Raw genomic sequence first — 15,119 nt, forward strand, 5'->3', positions numbered from 1 at the left:
GTTCTGTGGCTTCCCTGCGTGATATGTTTACCTCCTGAAGGGTTGGAAGTCTATGAATAGACGTGGAAAAGTGCAGGGTGGTATCATCAGCGTAGGAGTGGATAGGACAAGAAGTTTGGTTTAGAAGATCATTAATGAATAATAAGAAGAGAGTGGGTGACAGGACAGAACCCTGAGGAACACCACTGTTAATAGATTTAGGAGAAGAACAGTGACCGTCTACTACAGCAGCAATAGAGCGGTCAGAAAGGAAACTTGAGATGAAGTTACAAAGAGAAGGATAGAAACCGTAGGAGGGTAGTTTGGAAATCAAAGCTTTGTGCCAGACTCTATCAAAAGCTTTTGATATGTCCAAGGCAACAGCAAAAGTTTCACCAAAATCTCTAAAAGAGGATGACCAAGACTCAGTAAGGAAAGCTAGAAGATCACCAGTAGAGCGGCCTTGACGGAACCCATACTGGCGATCAGATAGAAGGTTGTGAAGTAATAGATGTTTAAGAATCTTCCTGTTGAGGATAGATTCAAAAACTTTAGATAGGCAGGAAATTAAAGCAATAGGACGGTAGTTTGAAGGATTAGAACGGTCACCCTTTTTAGGAACAGGTTGAATGTAGGCAAACTTCCAGCAAGAAGGATAGGTAAATGTTGACAGACAGAGCTGAAAGAGTTTGACTAGGCAAGGTGCAAACACGGAGGCACAATTTCGGAGAACAATAGGAGGGACCCCATCAGGTCCATAAGCCTTCCGAGGGTTTAGGCCAGCGAGGGCATGGAAAACATCATTGCGAAGAATTTTAATAGGTGGCATGAAGTAGTCAGAGCGTGGAGGAGAGGGAGGAACAAGCCCAGAATCGTCCAAGGTAGAGTTTTTAACAAAGGTTTGAGCAAAGAGTTCAGCTTTAGAAATAGATGTGATAGCAGTGGTGCCATCTGGTTGAAGTAGAGGAGGGAAAGAAGAAGAAGCAAAGTTATTGGAGATATTTTTGGCTAGATGCCAGAAGTCACGAGGGGAGTTAGATCTTGAAAGGTTTTGACACTTTCTGTTAATGAAGGAGTTTTTGGCTAGTTGGAAAACAGACTTGGCATGGTTCCGGGCAGAAATATAAAGTTCATGAGATTCTGGTGATGGAAGGCTTAAGTACCTTTTGTGGGCCACCTCTCTATCATGTATAGCACGAGAACAAGCTGTGTTAAACCAAGGTTTAGAAGGTTTAGGACGAGAAAAAGAGTGAGGAATGTATGCCTCCATGCCAGACACTATCACCTCTGTTATGCGCTCAGCATACAAAGACGGGTCTCTGACACGAAAGCAGTAGTCATTCCAAGGAAAATCAGCAAAATACCTCCTCAGGTCCCCCCAACTAGCAGAGGCAAAACGCCAGAGGCATCTTCGCTTAGGGGGATCCTGAGGAGGGATTGGAGTGATAGGACAAGATAAGGATATGAGATTATGATCGGAGGAGCCCAACGGAGAAGAAAGGGTGACAGCATAAGCAGAAGGATTAAAGGTCAGGAAAAGGTCAAGAATGTTGGGCGTATCTCCAAGACGGTCAGGAATACGAGTAGGGTGTTGCACCAATTGCTCTAGGTCATGGAGGATAGCAAAGTTGTAGGCTAGTTCACCAGGATGGTCAGTGAAGTGAGAGGAAAGCCAAAGCTGGTGGTGAACATTGAAGTCTCCAAGAATGGAGATCTCTGCAAAAGGGAAGAGGGTCAGAATGTACTCCACTTTGGAAGTTAAGTAGTCAAAGAATTTCTTATAGTCAGAGGAGTTAGGAGAGATGTATACAGCACAGATAAATTTAGTATGAGAGTGACTCTGTAGTCGTAGCCAGATGGTTGAAAACTCGGAAGATTCAAGAGCGTGGGCACGAGAGCAGGTTACGTCATTGCGCACATAAACGCAGCATCCAGCTTTGGATCGAAAATGAGGATAGAGAAAATAGGAGGGAACAGAATAGGGGCTACTGTCAGTTGCCTCAGACACCTGAGTTTCAGTGAGGAAAAGAAGATGAGGTTTAGAAGAGGAGAGGTGGTGTTCTACAGATTGAAAGTTAGATCTTAGACCGCGAATGTTGCAGAAGTTAATGAAGAAAAAGTTGAATGGGGTGTCAAGACACTTAGGGTCGTCGACAGAAAGGCAGTCCGACCTGGGGACATTTATGGTCCCCTCCCCAGATGGGGACTCCGAGGCTGGTGTAGGAGTCGCCATGATGATTTGAAAATTTTTGAGTGAAGGGTGTGTGTGTTATTAAGTGCTTGTAGTTTTGTGTGGAGGAAGAGAGTTGTCTTTAGAGGGCAGGCTGTGACTGCCCCCTTGTGTTGTGAGACACAAAGGGAAACGTTCAGTGAGGTCACAGCTGGGTTTAATGATAAGTTCACAGCACCCCCTGAGCAGTGCTTTAGACCTCACTGGGAGTAATTATCGTTTCGGCAGGTGTCTACTGCCTCCTCATGACTCGAAAGTTTGTCCACGACAGAGTTAAGACCTACCCCGAGCAATGCATCCCAGCCCAGACACCCAGCCATCCAACACAACCCTTCTGGCTGGTAGACTGCTACAGCGGCACCGTTGACTCGTACTGGCAGCCTGACTCCGAGAACCATTTAGTCTGGTTCCTCAGTGGCAACCTTGCTAGCATGGGTGGCCCTCACCCCTTAAGTAGGGCAGAGCAGGGGCCGAGGCTCCCTCTAGCTTTGCTCGTCAGCTCACAGGGACATGCAAGCCTCCCACCACGACAAGGCAGTTCCCAGTATGGGGGTGGCTCGGCATGAGTGATAGCTGTGAGCCGAGAGTGATCCAGAGTGGTCAGATTCCTGGCCTTAGGGATGGGCCAGACTTACAATAAGGTGTCTTCCACACAGTGACATTTTCTTTGTCTGAGGGACACGCTAATGAAGGAGGAGAGGGGCATGACAAGTTCTGGTGGATGGAATTTCTCGTACAATCTAACTGGAAGGTCAGTGGGATGGTTGAGTGTTTTGACTTAAGATTTTCTAGTCTTTTGTCAACGCCTTGTTATTCTACTGAGGAATTGGTGCTGCGTCTGGGAGACACATGTATTCTGAAACGTTCTGCTGTCACCACGACTATTTTCAAATCCACGGAGATGATTAGCCCGGTTCTCAAGAATGTTTCTCCTGTTAGTAGTGTAACGCTCCTTTTTATTATTTCTGTGTTTCTTTGGGTCTCCCCAATAATTGTTTTCTTTTGTAGCTTGCGGTGAAGAGGAGGATAATAGCGGTAATTAAAGGTTTAGTGATTATATGAAAAAGTATATTTATAAGGCGTGTATTCGTGGGAGTGATTTAAAAGTCTTGAAATATTTATTATAAATAGTCTTACTTATTTCAACTGTGGTTTTCTCTAATCAGTGGTAATACGAATAATAGGATTACATCATGTTGCGTCAGCCTACCAGTAACTCATAAGGTGTCATTCCCTAGCTTATAAAATATGTTAGTAATTTAGAATTCAATTATTAACTTCAACTAATGTCCAGCCTATATGCTCACCTTGCTAGCCAATTATTCCTGCATTTTTATTTAAACTCACGGTTCAGTAAAATTATTTGTGAAAGAAGAGAGAGAGAGAACTAGCTAAGGTTCCAATAACTTCAGAGGCCTGTGGGTGTTGAGGGAGAGAGCACAGAATGGCGTCTCCCTTCCCTCTGGCAACAGGTGGGTCTCGTAGCTCTGAAATATTTATTTTTTCTTTTATTTAGAAGTGAATATGACTGTGTTCATGTTTATTATTCATGTCTCTAGTGAAGATATAGTGACTGTACGTGTTGACAGAATGGCGTCTCCCTTCCCTCTGGCAACAGATAAAATAGCCGGTGTTGGTCCCACGTGGAGACAGGCCACAGAGTCTTGGGAAAGTGTTAGCCATGTAATGTTTCTTTAGTCAAATAATATTTGACTAAAGAAACATTACATTAATATTGCTCACAACACATTCACAGTAGACTATATTATAGTCTACTGTGAATGTGTTGTGAGCAATATTATTGCCGTAGAGAAGTGATGGATGAAGGCTGTGACGTTATTTAGGGATATAACGGTGCCCAGAATCAATGGTACTCTCGAGGAGTTATAAAAGTAATTATTTTCTTGTGTATTCGTAGTGTTAAGTAACGGAGTATAAGTGTATATGCCATACCAGAATTTCAAGTGCCTTTTCTTTTTTTTTTCTAGATTAACCACTCGATAAAGTGTCATAGTGGGTCAGTCAACCCAAAGAATCCCATCAGTATTATTCATTTAATTATTTTTTGGCTATTTTTATATTTTTCGTTCCTCCTAATAAAGCCACACTGTAGGTACTGTGTGATAATTAACCTCTCCCTACCCTCTGGCCATGACGATGAAGGCGAGAACCATTACCAATCAAAAATGTTTTCTTTTTTTCTATTGTGTATGCGTGTTTCACCTCTTCTCTCTTCCTCTTCTTTTTTCTTCTTCGCCGTGAAGATCTTTGCCTCGTCTCATTAGAGCTCTGATCGGACCGGTGAGGAGGAGGGAGGAGGGGGGAACCGGAGGAGAGGGGGGGTGGCGTTACAGTAGTGTACAAACTTATTAATCTGTCACTAGAACCGTAAGAGCATCCGTAAAAACTCTCATAACTTCAACTAGAACCTTTTTAATTTTGTGAGTACTTATGGTTTCGGCAGTATTTTAGTCTATGAGGTGACTGACACGTGGGACAGAGAGGGGGGAAGATGTTACTGGGTGACGCAGAAATACCAGCCGTAGGTAAGGATAACAGTGAGACTGAAGACACTGATGAACATATTGAGGATAAGCAGCACAACACTGGCTATGAATTACAGGAGGTTCATCGTGATAAACCTCAAGTTATTACCCCTGAGAATCCCAATGATTCAGGTGCAAGTGAAGGAAGTATCAGGCTACCCACCGTTAAAGCAACTCAACGTCCGAGGGAAAAAGCAAGAATGGGGATTTTTTTTTTTTACATATTATTTATAAAGCTCTCAAGAAATTATGTACCAACTTTCAGCTTCCTACAATTTTTGCATTTATTTTTCGTCATTTCACACGCCTATGACAATATTAATGGTATTTTTTCTTATATGGGTATTTTTCATTGTAAACGAAGCGTAGTGTTTTTTGTTGTCGTTGTAACGATACTCAATGTGATGTAGAGATTGCGTTAAGAGCATGTGCTGGGTAAGTAAGTATTGGTAGTACGCACGCTTTTACAAGATGTAGTTTGATGTTAGTGTTTAGTGCATCGAGTCTTCTAATGGTGGTTAATGCTATTTGTGCTTTGTTTGTGATGTCCCTTTTGTGTTTTGAGTATCCGTTTCTGCCCAGTTTAATCCCCAATATTTCAGCGTCTTTTGAGTATGGCCTGTTTTTCCCTGCTATGGTGACTGGTCTCATCTTCTTCATTGTTATAGGCAGTAATGTGAATTTTTGTGTGTTTGTTTTGATTTTCCATTTGTTTTCGTGGTTATTGATATTATTTTTTATTTCTCTTTATATTCTCTTTGCGAACATGTTTTTTTTTTTATTTACCTGCATATGTGATGATTTGTGTGATGTTGTCTGCATTTTGGATATTTGTGCTGTCTGTGAGTGGTGTTGCAATGTATGCCTATGTAGTGTAGATGTTCTCAAATAGAGTGGTAGATGAGTGGAAAGGACTTAGTAATCATGTTGTTAGTGCTAAGACATTAGGGAGCTTTAAGAGAAGATTAGACTTGTTTATGGATGGGGATGATAGGTGGAAATAGGTAGGTATATTTCATACAGGGACTGCCACGTGTACGCCTGGTGGCTTTTTGCAGCTTCCCTGATTTCTTTTGTTCTTATGTTCCTAAGACGTAAGAAGAGCTGCCTGTGAGTCGCACATGACAACACCGCTGAGGCTTCTCTGACAGAGGAGACTCACAGCATCCAAGACATCGCGCAGCTTACACATTGTGGAGCTGGAGTGAGGCGGCAGCCGATGCCCAATCCACCACTCTTCTGGTGGTTCCGTGTCAGGAGAAAAGATTGCACATCCTGCCATCCCGTCTGCCTGCACAGACCCATCCGCGTACTGTACATGTGGCGCAGCGAATGGATGATGGTGGAGACAGTCGCTGTGGCGTCCAGTGCTAGGTGTTTGTGCAGGACGGGAGGGTGAGCTTTGCATGTGGGAGTGTAGTGGACTGCCGGGAATGGCAACATCCAGGGTGGAGGCGGAGGGAATAGGTCGGACACGGGAACACTGATGACCAGACGGTGTAGCTGCGTTAAGGGGAAGGGACGCCTGTTACTTTTAGAGGTGACGTTTATATTTGCCTGATCTTCATGATTTTTGGTGTGTATGTACCTTTTACAAAAAAAAAAAAAAAAAAATCCCATTCTTCGCTGAAATTCGCCGATTAGTTTTGTATTTTTTTTTTTTTTTTTAAGCAAAAAAGTGACCGATAAAATTTCTTCTCACTTGTTTTTCAACCAGTTGCTGTAAAATTTAGTGTCGATAATATACATATATGTATCTTCACTTCCCCAAAGATAGATTTTTTATTAGACATTCCATTTTGAAATAAAATTTAAGAATTTTTCTTCAAACTTTTTTTCATTTTTTTTTTTTTAATCCTAGCACTGTATGAAGAGCCTTCTTTGAAAACCTATCTTTGGGGAAAATATCCCGTTGTTTTCTGTTTCCAGTAATACCTTTACATCTCCATTATCTTGTAGGACAACGAAGGAGAAACGCTTCATGTATGAAAAACTTAAGTTCTGAGATACGAGTCGTTTTCTTCTGAGAAGTGTGTGTAATTCCATATGTTGGGTTTTTCCGGTAAAATTTTACATGCATTAGGATAAAAATTATTTAACCAAAAGGGAACCATCGTTTATGATCATATTCAGGGCTAATTGGCACCTTGTCCCCCTCTTGTATGACAGGATATTACTCACTCGCAGGTGAGTTTATCAGAGGGCGCCACGCTCCTCTTTGTCATGATCATTAGCAGCTGCCTGGCTGGTAGTCTTCACTTCCTTCTCTTGAATGGGGCTTCTTTTCAGTTCTCTTCTGTACAGGAGTTCTTCTGCTTTCTGGAATGCCTCACCTAGCGAGTGTCTTGTGGGGCACCACACCCAAGATGAATTAGTAAACTTGGATTAAAAAACCCGAAGTTGTGATCTAATACGGTCACAGTGGCAACAGATTTGAGTCTTTTGGTTCCAATATACTTAGTTTTGCTGTATTTAGCCCATAGATTATAATGGTATGGTGGTGGTGGTGAAACAAAGGCAGCGTGTGGTGGCGACTTGTTGCCACAACGCAACTCCTCTTCATTATTTTTTTTTCCGTCATCTTGTTTGCCGCATCTATCCGTGCACGCTTCGCTTTATTATAACGAGGCATGCTTCCAAATACAAATGAAAATAAAGTGGCCTTGGATAGCGGAGCACAAACACACTCTGACGTCTGGCAGGACTGACCGCATTGGCCAGCCTCCCCGGGTCCCTCGTGGCTCATCAGTGATGTTGCTAACTGAAGCTACACATTATATTAAAAAAAAAAAAAAAAAGAAGAAGAAGAAGAAGAAAAAGAAGAAAACACTTAAAATTATGAGTTTCTAAGCCAGATGATCAAACACGTGGCAAGCACGTGGCGCGCGGGACATTTAAAGCCCTTTAATAATGGTAAATAAAGGCGATTTAAAGAATACAAGGTATAATGGTATCAACTTGTGGTTTTCACAGAAAACGCCAGACATATCAAGGGTGATTATAATGTTAATAACTCAGTTTTAACCTCCGGGTCGAAAAATGCAATTTTTCAAGGTATCTCCTCCCCTTAAGACCTCAGGGAACACACTGCATTAGATTAGTAGCTTCCTTTTGGGTTGACTCTTGCAAGTTTCCATCAGTTGGGTTGGCGGGCAGACTGGGGCATGAAGTGTACCTTCTGATTTAGTGTGGGTATCGTTTTTTTTTTTTTTTTTTTGCTGAATTTCATATATTTTGGTTTGAGGAACAGGTTTCAATCCATTTCTTTTCATTTTTTTTTTACAGTTATCTCCAAGTCCGATTTAATTTGATTTAATTGTAGTCATTTGCAGCCATTAGGAATCTGGAAGCCTTATTTTTGTACCACAGTACCTTTTGGAATGAATAAGGTGTTTTTTCATAATTTTTTTTTTATTTTTTCTCACTGCGATTCTGCTTGTCACTCGTTGATCATAATCGTTACAGATTCACAGGTGGACTGATGTTGAGTTCAGCTGTGCCTGTGTTTCCCCACTGCATCGCCTGGTCTTGCTCAGCCCTCACTAATCGTACATAGAAAAATCAATTTATCTTCAACAGTTGCTTCCCGGGGTTGATATTTGCCATTAATAAATGTGCCTATCTTTGTTCTGTCAGACAGCACCTTGCTGCGGAGCTCTCTACTCCCTTAATGGTGTCCCCATAAATCTCTGCTCTCATGAAGATCTTGATGTCACTGTTGACAGTAGACAAATTTCACTACGTCATAAGTGCAGTTGCAAACATGACAGGTATTGCTACAGACCTACTGAATCCTATTGTCTGAGAGAGAGAGAGAGAGAGAGAGAGAGAGAGAGAGAGAGAGAGAGAGAGAGAGAGAGAGAGAGAGAGAGAGAGAGAGAGAGAGAGAGAGAGAGAGAGAGAGAGAGAGAGAGAGAGAGCCCAGGTAACATGCTGGAGTGATGTGCGTACAGAGTGGGAGGTGTGCAATAAAAAAGAAGGAAAGAGCTGAGCAGCGTTATGGAAGAAAGCATAAATATAATCAGGATGACAGTAGATGAAACTGAAAGAGAACTGTAATGCTATACTGAAAACAAATACTGATGAAGAGAAGGCAGGCTGGCAGACGGAAGACACAGAGAGGCAAGGTTGTGAGGGTGGGAGGTGGATGAGGTGCTGAGTGAAGTGGAGGTGTGAGGCAAGCCAGAGACAACCTGCAGTATCCCCATGAGAGGAGAGTCACTGTATCTGACTTTTGTGATCCTGGAGTCTCACGCTGAGTCATAAATTCTTACCTTCCTAACTTTCACGCATTATTTCCTTGAGTTTTGTGCTTTCATTGCATATGGGTCATGCTTTCCTACCATTGGCATCACAAGTAGTAAAAACAAATACATACATGCTATGTATAGTATACAGTGGGTGTCTGAGTTACAAGCGTTCAGAGATACAGCTTACTTGCAGAATGAAATTGTGCTCAGTGTTGTTCCCTTTACCAACCGTAAGTTTAAAACTGGCACTATGGACTAAATTAGTTGTTTTAGGGCAGCCAAGATGACCAGCACACAACATCGTCCCCGAGGAAGGAATAATCTGTCAAAAATAAATGTTCTGAATGTTTCAAGTGATGCAGAACTCATCAGAACAACTTTTGAGTACATACAAATGCTCTTTATACTGTTAGAAAGGAAAGAGGGACCGTGTATGTGTCCAGTAAGCCTTGTGGGAGCAGGAGCATCAGGGTGTGGAGAGGGCTGAGGGAGTGCAAAGTTCCAGCCTTCAGCACAGGTCATGTAGAAAGAGTAGTCTTGTCAGTTTTATAGAGGATTGAGTGATTTTTTCTCTTATTTTTCATTACTCAATATAAACTTTGAGATATTTTTCTCATGCACTTCATTGTGTTGTGCACCTGCTGTGCCTCAGTGTTAATGAGATATGGGGGGCAGTATTACTAATTAGTATAGTCTCACGTTCTGAGAAAGAAAAAAAATCCTATTTTGCAGGTCTTCATTGCATTTTATTTCTCACTACTGTAAAACAACTCAGATGACTGTTTACACTGAGGCGTTTTAATGGGATTGCACTTAACATAATATTTCAATGAATGAATCACTATTTTATCCAATGTACTTCTTCTCCAAACACACATAAGAACAGGAATTATCTGTAAAATCCGTATTTGATGGCTCATAAGACGCATGGGCTCATAAGACGCACCCAGTTTTGGCAGACATTGAAAAAAAATAAATAAATAAATAAAACAAATAATAATAAATTAATTAATAAAAATAAATAAATAAATGAGCGGATTTAAGCTCCGAATATAAAGTGAAGTATTTCACCTGACATTTGAAGACTCTCACATGCATTTAGATAATTATTAGATCCCAGTATTTTGCATTTAAAAACTTTAATATTTGCTAGCAACCTACGTACCAATCCTATTGTGAGATGTAAACATGTACCTAGCATATGGCGTCAGCAGTGACTGTGAGAGACTACAGGGGTAATAAAGTTTGTTCATAAGAATGTTAAAAGATAGGTGCAATTTTAACTGTATGAAAGTGTATTTTACCTCAAGGAGTAACGGCATCACACTAAAGAACGCAGCGAAGCTTGCCCGTGTCACCGGGTTCAGCGGGTAACCGACCTCGTGTTTCTTTTGGTACATGCAATGCGTGGTGCATGGTCACTTAGGCAAATCCTTCCTGACTGGTGTCATTCTGTGTGAATTACCGGTAAGTATGACCTAATATATATTGTTACCTTGAAAGAAAGAGTTGTTTTGTGGTGTAGTACCAATCATCACTTTGTTTACTCGTACATGTGCGAAGATGTCTGGGGTTTGATTTTAGAGCCTCTGTTGCCATAGATTTACCACCAACCATTGCCTCAGTGCTGAACCTTGGCCTAATAGGACGCAGGCTCATTTCCTGACACTTTTTTGGGGAGAGGAAATACGGTATAAAATGTTGTAAATAACACCTTGTATTTTGTCTTGCAGCATTTTAAAATAAGTAAGCACTACATCTGGCAAGACACTTATGATAGACTTCTGATAAATGTCTTATGAAAAATGTTCTAAGTTGTGATACACATCTGTCTTAACTGTGACACATTGCGTATCTCTATGAAGAATATGGGCCCCACTCCCTTCCACCTCCGCCAGCAGTACGACAAGATCTGGTGTAGCATTACATTGTTTGTGGAATATGCAAATTTTTTTAATGTTACCAAAAAATTATGATGAGTTGTGAGCAAAACGAGTTGCAAGGAACCTTCCAGAACGCCCATCCCTTCCAACTCCAACATTTGCTGTACTCATCTCCATGTCCAGTTGTAATACCTGAACATACAAATCTTCATGTGGATAAACTACTTGTTAATCACAACACTAGTAATGCCTCGGGTACCAAGGCAATGGAAATGAGCTATACAAAGTATACAAAGTTTACAAAGGGGAAAATAAAATGGAACCATTAAATTATGGACCAATGTCACTAACAAGTATTGTAAGCAAGCTTTGTGAAATAGTAATTAAAGACAGATGGGTGCAGTATTTAGAAGATGAAAAGATATTTACAGAAAAGCAATTTGGATTCAGGAAAGGGAGATCCTGTGTCACAAATCTACTGAGCTTCTACACGAGAGTAATAGATGGAGTGCAAGAGAGGGACGGATGGGTTGATGTAGTATACCTGAATCTCCAAAAAGCATCTGATAAGGTTCCCCACGAAAGTCTTATGTGGAAGCTAGAGAATAGAGGAGGGCTAAAGGGAGCAACACTGAGATGGATGGAGGATTATTTATAAGGGAGGGAAGTGAGAACAGTAATCAGAGACACTAATTCAAGTTAGCAGAAAGTAACAAATGAGGTACTGCAAGGGTCTTTGTTGGCAACTATTATGTTTCAAATATATGTAGATGATATGACAGGGGATCTATATAGTTATATATATCTTTTTGCTGATGATGCAAAAATAATGAAAATAAAGAATGAAAATGACTGCAAGGAATTACAAAAGATATTGGCAAGATACATGCATGGAGCCAAAGATGGAAACTAGAATTTAATGCCAGAAAATGCCACATGATGTAAATAGGAAAAGTAAAAAAAGACCTTCATGGAATTACAAAATGGGAGGAGAAATAATAACAAAAAGTAGTGACAAAAAAAATTTGGAAGTAATGATTCAGGACACACTATCACCTGAAGGGCACATAATCAGAATATTCACCTCTATAATAATTATACAGCTTGTTAATAGACATTAAGGTGGTGTTTAACTATTTAGATAAAGAAATTATGAAGAAAATTATAATAAGCATGATTCATCCTAAACTGAACACGCAGCAGTAGTTTGAGCTCCACGTAGAAAAAAGAAATACGGAAACTGGAAAGAATACAGAGGACAGCGACAAAGATGATACGGAAACTGGAAAGAATACAGAGGATGGCGATAAAGATGATACCAGAATTAAAAAACTTAAGCTATGAAGAAAGACTTGAAGAGATGGGATTACCAACACTACAAGAGAGAAGAGAAAGGAGACCTGATAACAATGTACAAATTAGTAATAGTAAACAATACAGAAAGAACAGACAGAAATGACATGGTACCACAGATGGAGCAGGGAGAGAGACGGATAAGGAGGCATAGGAAGAAAATAAAGGAGTGGATGTTCAAGCAACATAAAAAAAACACAAAATATAGAACTATTAAAATCTGGAATGATTTGAAGGAAGAAGTGGTTGTGGTAAACAATGTACACATGTTTAAAGACAAACCGGATAAATATGGTTATGGAGACAAGGACAAAATGAGCTTTGGCTTGTGCCCTGTACAATACAACTAGGTTACACACACACACACACGCACACACACACACACACACACACACACACACACACACACACACACACACACACACACACACACACACACACACACACACACACACACACACACACACACACACACACACACACACACACACACACACACACACACACACACACACACACACACACACACACACACACATGCATGCTTGCACGCATGCACGCACACATACAGATACACACACACAGTTTTAGATGCATTAGTGCTGCACTGCTGCATTGCCAGACTCGATCAAAAGGTTTTGATATGTCTGAAGCAACAGCAAAAGTTTCACTCAAATCCCTAAAAGAGAATGACCAAGATTCAGTAAGGAAAGCCAGATCACCAGTAGAGCGGCAATTATGGAACCTATACTGGCAATCCAATAGAAGGTTGTGAAGTGATAGATATTTAAGAATCTTCCTGTTAAGGATAGAGTTCAAAAAATTTAGAAAGGCAAGGAATTCAGGCGAAGGACGGTGGTTTGAGGGATTAGAGCAATCATCCTGTTTAGGAACAGGCTGAATCTAGGCAAACTTCCAGCAGTGACAGTGATGTTTCAAGGTGACTCATCACCAGGAAACTCATGCACATCATAATGTCTTCCACTCATAAGCTGGTCACAAATACACCAAGGTGACAGATGGACACTCAAACACTCCCTGGTGTTTTCCTTCTCCAGGTTGCACTTCCATGAATGCCACAAATCACATGGATAATATTCTATTAGTGAATTTAAAAATTGTCATAGTTTAATGTACTGTCAAATTTTAAGTGTCTCAATATATTACTGAGAAAATGAGCTGTGAAGTTGGTGGGTAGGTGTCACAATGGGTTGTCTGGTAGATACCCATTCACTCATAACTCTGAAGATGTTAAGGCAACATGAGTCTCACTAACATATGTTAAACATCATTCAGGGCTTTACTTACATTTGTCTTAGTGAGAGTTGACAGCCTTATAATTTATGTATTCATAACTACTCTCAATTCAGCCCTGTCATGACCACCATTTTTCCTTGCTTCACTGACATCACTCTTGCATTTACCATTCTCTTCACACCATCTGTCTACTCCACTCGGCCCTATCATAACCACCATTCTTCCTCGTTCTGCAGAAGAGGTCAGAGTCCAGGCAGGGTGCCCTGCTCAGAACCAGCCAGGCTCCCTCTGTGCAGCTTCCTCAAAGGTTGCTGCAAGACTGGCCATTGTCTGTGCTGCTGGAAGTAGTGTTGTAGTAGAAGCTGTGAGGCTGGGCTGCAGCGTGAGTGACTGGCAGCAGCAGCAACAGCAGCAGCAGTCTGCCTGGGTGTGGGGACAAGGATCACCAGGAGGCAGGCAGCTCTAGCTACAAAGCAGAGAGGAAGTTTGAGTGCCAGCAGTGTGAAATAACTTGGAGTCTAGAACTGGTCTGAAGCACCACACCCTGACACACAGTGGTGTTGGAAATTATGAGTGTCCAGAATGTGGAAAGAAATTTATCAACAAGTCTAACTTCACCTGACATACCTTGTCACACAGTGGTGTTAGAAATTATGAGTGTCTGGAATATGGAAGGAAATTTACCCACAAGTCTAACCTCACCAAACACATCCTAACACACAGTGGTGTTAAAAATTATGAATGTCAAGAATGCAGAGAATTTTCCCAAAAGCTTCATCTCACCAGACACAAAGTGAAACACGGTGTGAATGTCTAATGTGGGAAAAATTTATCCAAAAGACTAACCTCACCAAACACAGAGACACACAATAGTGTTAAAAATTACAAATGTCAAAAATGTGGAAAGAAATTTAGGTGCAAGTCTTACCTCACCACACACAACCTGACACTCTGTGGTGTTAGAAATTATGAATGTCTGCAGTGTGGAATGAAATATCCCTGAAAGTGTAACCTGACCAGACACACCGTGACACACAGTGGTGTAAGAAAGTATGAGTGTGAAGAGTGTAGCAAAAGATTCACTACTGGTTCTAGGTTCAATGAACGCACCTTCAGACACAGTGGCCTGGGGGAGTCCCAAATGTGATGTTTGTGGCAAGTGTTTCAAGACAAAGTCTGAGATTGATAAGCACATGAAAATCCATTTTTGAGGTAGTGTGTTGTGTGGACAATTGTGGTTACACCCATACCTATGGGAGTGTCATCTCTGGCAATGTGTGGTGGTGGTGGTGTGCAGTGTGTTGTGCCTGTGATGGACAGCTAACTTAGCACACGACCAACTCATCACTTGGGTGAGTATCTAAATATTTTTTGTGGTTTTATTGGTAAACATTCTGCTATGCATTGTAGGGTAAATAATGATGTTTATATGCATTTACCTGCACTTTTAAGTGACAATATATATATATATATATATATATATATATATATATATATATATATATATATATATATATATATATATATATATATGCCTACATTTAACCTGTTCCTAAAAAGGGTGACCGTTCTAATCCCTCAAACTACCGTCCTATTGCTTTAATTTCCTGCCTATCTAAAG

The 15,119-nt window shown here is 40.9% G+C and overlaps 1 protein-coding gene across 4 annotated transcripts in view; it reads left to right on the plus strand.

Annotated features, from left to right (window-relative positions):
- Window positions 1-15,119, plus strand: part of LOC135105682 (uncharacterized) — a 94,003-nt gene that overhangs the window by 64,694 nt on the left and 14,190 nt on the right. For 2 of the 4 annotated variants that reach the window (XM_064014067.1, XM_064014068.1), the window contains exon 3: window positions 13,735-14,850. The gene's annotated coding sequence lies outside the window, so the exon portion shown is untranslated. Of the gene's footprint in view, window positions 1-3,332; window positions 3,682-10,351; window positions 10,473-13,734; window positions 14,851-15,119 lie in introns of those variants that run through there. The other 2 variants (XR_010270963.1, XR_010270962.1) reach the window with 2 other exon arrangements.

Source organism: Scylla paramamosain, chromosome 12 (assembly GCF_035594125.1).
Source record: "Scylla paramamosain isolate STU-SP2022 chromosome 12, ASM3559412v1, whole genome shotgun sequence".
In the NCBI taxonomy this organism is placed as follows: Eukaryota; Metazoa; Arthropoda; class Malacostraca; order Decapoda; family Portunidae; genus Scylla; species Scylla paramamosain.